The sequence below is a fragment of the Molossus molossus genome, unplaced genomic scaffold (genome assembly GCF_014108415.1).
Source record: "Molossus molossus isolate mMolMol1 unplaced genomic scaffold, mMolMol1.p scaffold_m16_p_16, whole genome shotgun sequence".
In the NCBI taxonomy this organism is placed as follows: Eukaryota; Metazoa; Chordata; class Mammalia; order Chiroptera; family Molossidae; genus Molossus; species Molossus molossus.
The window spans coordinates 30,913,807-30,924,896 of NW_023425351.1; the positions used below are offsets into that span (position 1 = coordinate 30,913,807).

Genomic DNA, 11,090 nt, shown 5'->3' on the forward strand with positions numbered 1-11,090 from the left:
CCATTTATCCCTCCATACCCTCTTCCACCTTCACTCATCCTCTTCTCTCCAAAATTACCTTGCTGTTGTCCCTGTCCCTGAGTTCTCTTCTTCCTGTAACATAATACCACAAACACTGGCTTAAATTCACACGAGTGTATTTCTTACAGTTCAGTAGGTCAGAAGTCTAACACAGTCTCACTGGGATAGAATCAAGATGTCATCAGGGCTTCAGTCCTTTCTGGAGGTTCTGGGGGACAATCCACGTTCTTGCCTTTCCCAGCTTCTCGAGGCTGCCCACATTCTCAGAGCATTTTCCTCTTCCCCCACCAGCAATGTAGCGTCTCCTTTACCTCACTTCTGTTAGCATAGCTCTGTCTCTGACAACTGGAATAGTTATCCACTTTTAGGACGCATGAGCTTTGATGGGGTCACTCAGGTAGTCCAGGATCATCTCCCCCACTTTAAGATCCTTAAGTTAATCAAATCTACAAAGTCTGCTTCACCATGCAAAGTAACATAGTCATGGGTTCCAGGTTAGGGCATGGAAATCTTTGGGGGATCAAACTTCTATCTAACCAACTCAAATACAAACTTCCATAAAGACGTTGACGTTTCACAGAATCACTGCTGTGAATTTACCATCAATAGTATTATAAAAGAAAATTCTAAGGGCCAGGAGAATGTATAGCAGAAAAGACTTCCTTGAAGAAGTTTGAGCTAACAGCTGAAGGATGGGCAAAAGTGAAAGCCAAGATTGTTGAGCATGTAGGCTGCAGACCATGATGCTGTCAAGAAATGAAAAGACCAATGTAAAGGATGGATAATGAGCAAGGAGGAGAGTGGCATAATCTAATGCCAACAGAAGAAGCAGAGACCTGACCAGGCAAGTTTTGAAGATTAACTTTAAAAAAACTCTTAAGCGCAATGAGGAATCATTTAAGCTTTCAAGCAGGAGGAAAGTGTTGTAATCAAATTAGGGTTTTTGTAAGGCTTCAGTGTGGGAAATGGGTGGAAAGAGAAAGTGGATACAAGTTACTAAAAAAGTGAATAAAAGGCACTGTGAACTCATGATCTACTCTTAAGAGATCTAAAATCATCTTGGTAAATCTCCGGTCTTCTTGCACAAATTTGTTTTTCTTTAGTATCCTCCATGAGTAAATAACCATCTAGTTCTACAAGCCAAAACCTGGGGGTCATCCACGATTTTCCTTCTGCTCACTTCCCAATAGTCAAGTCCCATCAGTTTGGATCCTAAAAAGCCCTTGACTCTGTGCCTCTCTTTCCATCCCCTCCGCTAGCACCCTCATGGAGACTGCTCTCATCGCTTGCCTAAAATCTTGCAACAGCCTTTTTAACTGATCCATGGATAGTTTCTTACCTTCTCTATAAACTACACTGCAACTGGAGTGATTTGTCACACACTTTATTAAAGTCCTTCTACTGTACCTTGCATTCCCCACCTCCCCCTTCACATCCACCACACACACACACCACACACACACACACACACACACACACACACACACACACACACACACACCACATGCCTATTTAGAACCCGTGGACTTGCTGAACTGTCTCCCGTGATAGGAACTTCTCACCTGCCAGTTTCTTAGTTCTCTCTGTCCAAATGACCTCCCTTGTGCCTAGATAACCCTGAACTCTCTTTCGTATCACGGATAAAAGGAGTATTGCATTAGCATTCCGTAATACTTCAGTCTTTCCTCTGTGCTCTTATTGAATAGTAATGCGGGCACCTGGACCCACGACCAGGTGAATCTGATTTTCCAGCCCGTGCTTTCAATCACTCTCCAGTTCAAGTTTCCTTCTCCAGTGTCTCACCGTTCAAGGAAGGCTCCACTTTTGAATGTACAGTCTGTTTTCAATTTTATTTTCAGAGAGAACAGGAACCTAAAGAGCAATAACCTGACCGATACGGAATATGAGTTTTCTGCAAAAGTGATTGAATGCTGAATAGAATTTGCTTATACCCCAAGTAGACACTTAGTAAAGGAGAATCCCCAGGAATCCCAAAGCGGCCCTGCAGGAACAGATCCACCCGTTGCGCTCGCCAGTGGGGGTGCTGTCCAGGAGCAGGCCCGTCAGATGAGGCAGTGACATCGGGAGCGGTCTCACAGCCACTCACCTTCGCGGGGAAAATCCGAGAAACACAACGGGTAACTTCACAAGTCATCTTAACAAGGAAAAGCATAAGTAAGAAGCCTTCTGTTCTTGGAGAAAGTGGTGAGATGTACTAATGAGGCGACTTAGAGAGCTTTGCATTTTCACCGCGTGCGCCACGTGATAGATCAAAGGGCTCCTGTGTCCAAGGCTGTCACTCCATCACCCTTCACAACACCAAATTCACTTAATTCCCCCCCCCCACTCTAACAGCTAAGGATGTTATCACTTACACTGAGGTCACTGAGAGGGCAATACTACTCTTAGTGACACTAATGAAAAGGTACAGTGGTGACATAAGTTAATTGCATAGTTACCACACAATTACCAATCTGTGCTCTACCCATGTTAGCAGCGAATGGAAGACAGCTAGCACTGTGGGTACTGAATACTGTCTGGTATAATACAAGAACAGTGCTCGGTAGGATGTGACATTTTCATGAACAGGTTTACTCACACAAATAAAGAGGATTCAGAAAAAGTGTGTTTTTCCATATTTATTGATCCAATGTTACTTAAAAATGGACCTAATAATAATGATCTTTCTTTTAACTCTTTCCCTCTTAATCATGCAGGTTTCAAATACTTGGTTGCTAGATTAAAAAAAATAATAATAATGTCCAGCTTCAAAAATAGCTCTTTTACTCCTAAACCCTAGCTTAAATTTGACTTTATTTTTCTATAAGTGAAATATCATATGATACATAAGAAGTACAGAGGGAAGAAATGATTAAGCTACATGGACTCAATTCCTATAATAGAAAAAAATTCATTAAACACATTTGTTGGATGAGAGTAAATCTCTTTCACTAGTATTTGATTAGTTCTTTACTTCCACTTAATTTTCAGGATCTTCATATGTGTATTATATTAACATTTTCACACATCCCTGGAAAAGCCAAAAGTCCATATTTATTTTTTTTTGTACTTTTTGAATCAACGTCATTCTGGTATAATTGACATGCAATAGAATGAATTTATTTGAAGGATACAGTTTGACACAAATAGACCCATTTTAAAGCAAGGTTTATTCAGTGGCTCTCTGAAGGATGATTTCAGTTAAAACCAGGAATGGATTGCTTCTATAAAGTCATCCATAGCATCTCTAAACTCTCCTCTTGAGAAATTTAATTCTCAGAACACCAAGCATTGTCCATATCTTACCTATCACCTATACAGATGTAGAATGAGCATAAGAGTAAACTGTCAAAATAACTTCATCCTGAGATTTTGGTTATATCCAAATATAACATACACATGTTTGCTGATAATGAAGCACAGTGAGCAGAGTGATAAGAATCAAAGTCATGACTTCTTGGCATTATTCAACAAAAAAATAGGTATTAAGTACAAATTACCTGTACAGAGTAGAGACACAGTAATGAACAGAGTGGCACAGTTTCTAACATTTGTTTCTTCACCATTCCTAACATTTCTATAAGCTATTTAATACTGTTTACTAAATCAATTTCAGCTTAAACTAACTAGAGTAGATCTGTTCTCTAAATGCTAACCAATACAGCTACTAATGCTTGCTTTTCTATTTGCCTGGTCCCAACGTATTCTGTCTTTCACTGACTATGCTGACTCAGTAGGTTGTCTACTCTGTAGAGTATTATTTTCCCTTTTCATTGATGGGAAAAGCAATTTTCCAATTGTTTAGGAGCTGAATAGAATACTCATTGTGTAGAAAAGTGACCTCCATTACACTCGTCCATAAACTGTTTCATGCTCATAGTTACACAGTCTGCAAAAGCATATTAGAGTTAATACTGGGATATGTCGGGATTGGTTAGATCAGGTTCTCAAAGTGTGCTCAAAGACCAGCAGCATTAGCATTCTCTGGGAACTCTTTAGAAATGCAAATTCTTGGGTACCACCCTAGACCTACAGAATCAGAAACTCAAAAGGCAAGGACCCCAATCTGTGTTGGAACAAATCTTCCAGGTAATTCTGACACACCCTTAGTTTGAGAGACTTTGGGCTGAATTATGCCCAGATAATAAACTTCTTGTGACTTAAAATGCCACAGGTTAATTTCTTGCCCATGCAGGATACTTTTTGTGTGTTACCCAGCTGTTCTGTGATGTCCTCACTTCAGAACCCAAGCTGAAGGAACAGGGCTGCCACTATTTTAGAGGGAAAATATATCTGGCAATTAAACATCTTGGCCTAGAAATACACACCTTGCTTCCAGGGATTATCTCTACTTCATCTGCCAACCAGGATGGTGTCCTTCTCACTTGCCAGGGGCCAAATGAGCTAGTTATATATTTTCTCTTGTAGTTAAGAAATACTTGAATTTTACAACTCTATAAATTTCCTAAATTTTTCTATTCCTTTAACTTGTACATGTAAATCATCCAAATCACTTTTATAACCATGTTTTTTTTTCCCTTGCATTATTTTGCCAAACATAGCCAACAGTAAAATAAAAATAAATGTTTCTAACATCAGCTTTCTGAATATGTTTCCCGATACTCATGTAACTAGGTATATAATATGACTTCCAAGTTCATATAAACAACAGATGATCAAATAGTTCACTGAAATATTTAATTTGGGAGTGTGCTTCAGTTTGATGTCTGCGCCATGCCCTTGGGGTAGCAGCCTGCCAAGAATTTTTTTTTATTGTTTCAGTCCTGTGGAGTCCCCAAACCCAAGCTTCTCTAGCTACCAAAGTCAGGTACTCAAAAGGTGTCCCCTGTGTAGACTACCAGTACCTGCTGGCTGTAGTGGGGCTGTGGAAGGGCGTGGGGCAGGGGTGCACTGGCCAGCACTAGCAGGGTAGATGAAGAGTGGAACATGGTGCCAACCAGTGCAAACATCCCCAGAGAGAGTCCCAACAGGCCCCCATGGCAACCTAAAGGACCTCAAAAAAGAAGAACAAATAAAGCCAAAAGTTATTAGAGGAAAGAGAATAATAAAGATCAGAGTAGAAATAAATAAAACAGATACTAAAAAACAATAAAAAGATCAATGGAACTATGACTGGGTTTTGTTTGTTTGTTTTTTGTTTTTTTAAGATAAACAAATTGATAAACTTTTAACTAGACTCACAAAGAAAAAAAGGAACAGGGCTCAAATAAATAAAATCAGAAATGAAAGAAGACAAGTTAAAATTAATACCTAAGAAATGCAAAAAGGATCATAAGAGACTATTATGAACAATTATATGCCAACAAATTGGACAACCTAGAAGAAATGAATACATTTCCAGAAACACACAAACTTCCAAGACCAAGTCATGAAGAAATAGGAAATCTGAATACACCAATTACTAGTAAAGAGATTGAATCAGTAATCAAAAGCCTCCTAGTGAATAAAAGCGCAAGACCAAACTTTCAAAGATTTCAATTTATCCTTCTCAAACGCTTCCAAAAAACTAAAGCGGGTGGAATGCTTTCAAATTCATTTTAAGAGGCCAGTATTACTCTTATACCAAAACCAGACATGGACACCACAAAAAAATAAAAAAGAAAGAAAGAAAACTAAAGACCAATATTCCTGATGAGCATGTTGCAGAAATCCTTAACAGCATATTAACAAACTAAACTCAATAATACATTAAGAGAATATACATCTTGATCAAGTGGGATTCATTCATCAAGTGGGAGGTTCAATGTCTGTAAATCAATCAACATGATATAGCACACTAACATAGTGAAGGATAAAAATCATATGATCATATCAGATACAGAAAAAACATTTGACAAGATAACATTCATTTATGATAAAAATTTTTAATAAAATGGGTACAGAAGGAAAGTACCTCAATACAATAAAGGCCATGTATGACAAACCCATAGATAACATCACACCCGGTGGTAAAAAACTGAACTTTTCTTCTAAGATCAAGAACAACACAATTATGCCCACTCTTGCTGCTTTTATTCTACACGGTATTGGCAGTCCTTGTCATAACAATTATTAGGCAAACAAATGAGGTAAAAGGTGTCCAAATTGAAAGGGAAGAAATAAAACTGTCTCTTTCTGTGGACATGATTTTATATTTGGAAAATCCTAAAAGCTCCACTAAGAAAACTATTAGAAATAATAAATGAATTCCATAAAATTGCAAGATATGAAATCAATATAAAAATGTCTGTTGCATTTTTCGACACAAACAACAACTAGCAGAAAGAAAAAAAAAAAAATAAGAAAACAGTTCCATTTACAATTGCACCAAAGGGAATGCAATGCCTAGGAATAAATTTAACCAAGGAGGGGAAAGAGCTGAACTGAAAACTATGAGACATTGTTGAAAGAAATTGAAGAAGACACAAACAAAAGATTATTTGTGCTCTTGGAGGAAGAATTATTGTTGTTAAAATACTACACAAAGAAATTTACAGATTTAATGAAATCTCTATAAAGATTCTAATGGCATTTTTTTAGAGAAACAGAACAAAGAATCCTAAAATTTGTATGGAAACACAAAACAACCTGACTAGCCAAAGCAATTTTGAGTAAGAAGAACAAAGTTGGAGACATCAAGCTCCCTGATTTCAAACTATATTGCAAAGCTGTAATAGTCAAAATAGTATGGTATTGGCATAAAAGCCAACACATAGATCAAGGGAACAGAATAGAAAGTCCATAAATAAACCCATACATATATAGTCAATTAATTTATGACAGCAGAGACAAGAATATACAATGGAGGAAGGACAGTTTTTCCAATAAATGATGTTGGGAAAACTGGACAGCTGTATGCAAAGAAATAAAATTAGACTATCTAACAACATGTACAAAAATTGACTCAAAATAAACGAAAATCTTTAATGTAAGTCCTTAAATCATAAAATTCCTAGGGGAGGGGAAACATAGGCAGTAAGCTCTTGGCATTGATCTTGGGGATAATTTTTTGGATATGATTCCAAAGACAAGGGCAACAAAAGGAAAAATAAACAAGTGAGACTACATCAAACTAATAAGCTTCTGCACAGCCAAAGAAACCATCAACAAAATAAAAAGTTTACCTTCTGAATAGAAGAAGATATTTGCAATGCTTCCCCTTCTTCACCTGTTTGGTTTGGAGGCAATTACCTGTGCTTCTCCCACCCCAACCCAAACCCTTCCTAGCAGCTGCATTCACCGAAGATGCTTCCCTTAAATGCTAATAAGGTTACTTGTTCATCCAGGAACACAACTCTATCAACACGCTGAGAAACCCGTCAGGTCATGGAAGAACAGCCAGAGTTCCTCAAGCTTGTTTGTAAGTAAAGGGTCACTGGAGTGTTTAGCGTTGAGCACCTGGAGGCAGGAACAGAGCCAAGCCTCTCACTTCAGAAATGCAACTGGGATTCAGGATGGAGAAAAATGAGCAGATGCTGCAGAAGCTGGGCAAAAAGGCTGTCAACGAGTGTCCAGATCCGAATCACTGCAGATTAACAACAGCAGACATGAGGGAAATGGTTGCTTCGCCGCCTTATCTCCAAGACTTTGGAAAATGGGCTATTTCTTGGAGCTGATTTCATGGTTGGAACCCTCCATGCACTCACCCAGCAAATGCATCTTGTCAGCAAGTTAAACATCCTGAGGCTGGGTAGCTGCAGGCTTACCTTGGATGTCATTGGAGCCCTGGGAACAATACCTGGACTTGAAGAGCTGGATTTGTCTCGGAACAGTAAGGTGGGAGGAAACTTGCCTCTGATCCTCCAGAAGTTCCCAGACCCAAGCAAGATGCAAAGGCTTGAGGTTCTGGATTGCGCCTTCACATCAGAAGATGGGGTGTTGGTGGGTCACTTGCTAGAGGTGCTCCAAAATCTTGAAATACTTGACGTTTCCATTAACAAGAACATCGGTGTCAGTCTAGACAGTATTGCTCAGGGATCAGAAAGAGTGTCAAACTACTGAATCTGCTTCTAGATACCTGTCTGAGGTAAGGAGATGAGACCTTTCCTGCAGCAAAGAGCTGGGTGGAGGTTTTGAAGACTCAGCTGGCCACACTCAAGCCCCTGGAAGTCCTGGACCTTAACCAGTGCACACAGCAGACCATGCAGGGTCGGTGACCCAGGTCCTACCTTTACTCTCAACTCTTTAGGAATTGAATATTTCTACCCTGGCCAGTTTGGCTCAGTGGTTGGAGCCACGGCCTGCTGACCAGGGAGTCCCGGAATTGAACCCGGGCACACACCTTAGTTGTGGTTCGTCCCTGGCCCTATTTGGAGTTGTGTGGGTGGCAACCAATCGTTATGTCTCTCTCACATCGATGTTTCTCTCTCTCTCCCTCCCACTCTGTCTGAAGATAAATGTAAAAATATCCTCAGGTGAGGATTAAAAAAAAAAAGAATATTTCTCTAACAAAAAGATGGACAGCTCTTCTGAAATCTATAGAGCAGACTCTGATTTTTACCGGCATTGAAGGCATTACTAATCAACAACTGTGCTCTATTTTATTTTTATTTATTTATTTAGGTATGTGCCCCAGGCGGGAACTGAACCTGGGACTCTCTAGCCCGCAGGCCGTCACGCCAACTGCTGAGCCAAACCAGCCAGGGCATCTGTGCTCTGTTTTAGAAAGCGAGACTTCTACTTCCCTCCCTGAATCAATTTACGTACCCACTCTGGAAATAACCCTTCTTGGAGTAAGTGTGTTGGTGGCAACCTGAAGCTGCTTCTGAAAACACTGAAGCTTTCAATGTCCCTTCAGATGCGGAGGGAGGCTGAGGTGCTGCTTCCTAGTGACAGAGGATGTGGCCCTCCTGGCACTGCAGTGCAGACCGGACACCTGGCCAGGCCGTCGAAGCTTGACCTGAGCCTCATATAATGACAGCATCCGTGATGGAGGCTGCTTCATCTTCATCACATGTGCCTCCTCAAAGAGATAACGAGCTGAAGCTTAGCCTTTGGCCATCAGCTTTCAGAGTGTGGACTGTGGTTTCGATACTTGTCATGTGCTGTGACCAGCCTCCTGGGATCGCTGAGATAGGGATGAAAAGATGGATCCTCCCAGCTTCACAGGGGAAGGAACTGGCATGCTCCGACTCAGATCGTGGAAGCTGCGTTCCCTTTGACCATGGTGGGTTTCAGTGAGCTGGTCTCCCAAGGCTAACCTAAGTTACCAACCATTCTCCACGGGAGGAAAACAACCTGAACGAATCCCAGTGTAAACAAAGGAGTAGCAACTTCTGGCCGTTTAATGCGATTTATGTTGCAAGGGCTTTGTAAATATATGTATATAATAATCTAATATGGGCATGTCTTTATTCTTTATGGTATGAGACATGGATGACATTTTTTATGGATTTTCATTTGTTCTGGATATGTAATTAGTTTGTTTACTGTTTAGAAGGCCTGCCAACAATGTTTAGGTTCTGGTAATGCATCTCCTTTCTTCTTGCCCTGGAATTTTTGGTCTCTTATTCCTACATGTTAAATGTGGTAAATATTAGGGCGTGTGTGTGTGTGTGTGTGTGTGTGTGTGTATGTGTGTGTGTGAGTCAGAGAGAAAGATATATATGTATATATATATATATATATATATATATATATAGAGAGAGAGAGAGAGAGAGAGAGAGAGAGATTTTCATGTGAAAGGCACTAGGTGTATAATGGTTTTATGGTACCTTTACTATTACTACATATATATATATATATATATATATATATATATATATTTTATCAGAAAGTAGATAGACCCTGTAGTACTTTATTATTTTACATTCTGGTGCCTTTTATCTTGAGTATAAACCATGAACCCTATGGACTGCCACTGATCTATACATCTTAGTAAAAAGAGGTCAAAATTTTATAACCCACTATCAAACACATCTTGTTAAAATAAAGTAAAAGGTTTTGTTGTTAAAATAAAATAACATATTGTTAAAACTAGAGACAGCATAGAGGGAAAAACTGACTAACTCTATCAGGGTAGCTTTGATGGGAAGACTAACAGGAAAGATTCGTAAGACCATGTAAGCAAATTTTGGTTTTGAAAGCTACCTTGGATGTTTTAGGGGAGCAGGGATTTGCACCCTGGGATTCATGAATGCCTCAAAGGTTCGTGGGTGACATTCTCGGTGTGCAATGTCACTCTAACATTACATGTAAAGTTCTGTGTGTTGTGAAATTGTTTACTTCTGAGAGAGAGACCGTGTACTAATTGGCTCGGGCTACTATAACAAAATCCACACACTGTGTGGCTTAAAGAACAGAAAGTCACTTTTTCACAGTTTTAGAGGCTAGCAGTCCAGGATCAAAGTGGTAGCAAACTGTTTCTTGTGAGAGTTCTCTTTCCTGTTTGTTAGACAGCTCCCTTCTCGCTATGACCTCATGTGGCATTTTCTCAGTGAGTACATGTGTTTCTGTGTGTGTGTGTGTGTGAGAGAGAGAGAGAGAGAGAGAGAGAGAGAGAGAGACCCTCTTGTGTCCCTTCTCATAAGGCATCAATTTCATGGGATCAAGGCCCCACCCTTATGACCTCTTTTAATCTTACTTACATCCATAGAGGTCCCATCTTCCCACTGAGGGGTTAGCTTCAACCTGTAAATTTGGAGGGTACACAAATAGTCCATAATAGACCATGATTTTGATCAGATTTTCAAAGTGACCCACACCCAAGAAAGTTTAAGGATCATGCAGGTGAGAATTAATAAACAACTGGAGCCAGGGAGTCTGAAAGTTAAGGGGGTGCCTAGAATACACAGAGTTTTTGAAAGGTGTTATTAAATAAGACACTGACAGGTAAAATGGGGTTAAAATATGAGAGATGGAATCACCACTATTGCCCACCCAATACCTATTTTCCTGTACTTTCTTACTTTAGTAAATTGGAAAAAAATGGAGGTAAGTTCCCTCCTTCCCCATAAGCATTGTAACTGCTCCATCCTCCCATCAGAAAGAACTTCTCTCCAGCCTTGAATCTTGGCTTGGCCATGTGACTGATGGGCCATTAAGAAACATATAAACTGTTTTAAAAGTAT

At 39.7% G+C, this 11,090-nt stretch overlaps 1 pseudogene; it reads left to right on the forward strand.

Annotated features, from left to right (window-relative positions):
* LOC118631891 overlaps window positions 1-9,201 on the forward strand; it is a 36,096-nt pseudogene extending 26,895 nt beyond the window's left edge.
* The last annotated feature ends 1,889 nt before the right edge of the window (window positions 9,202-11,090 follow it).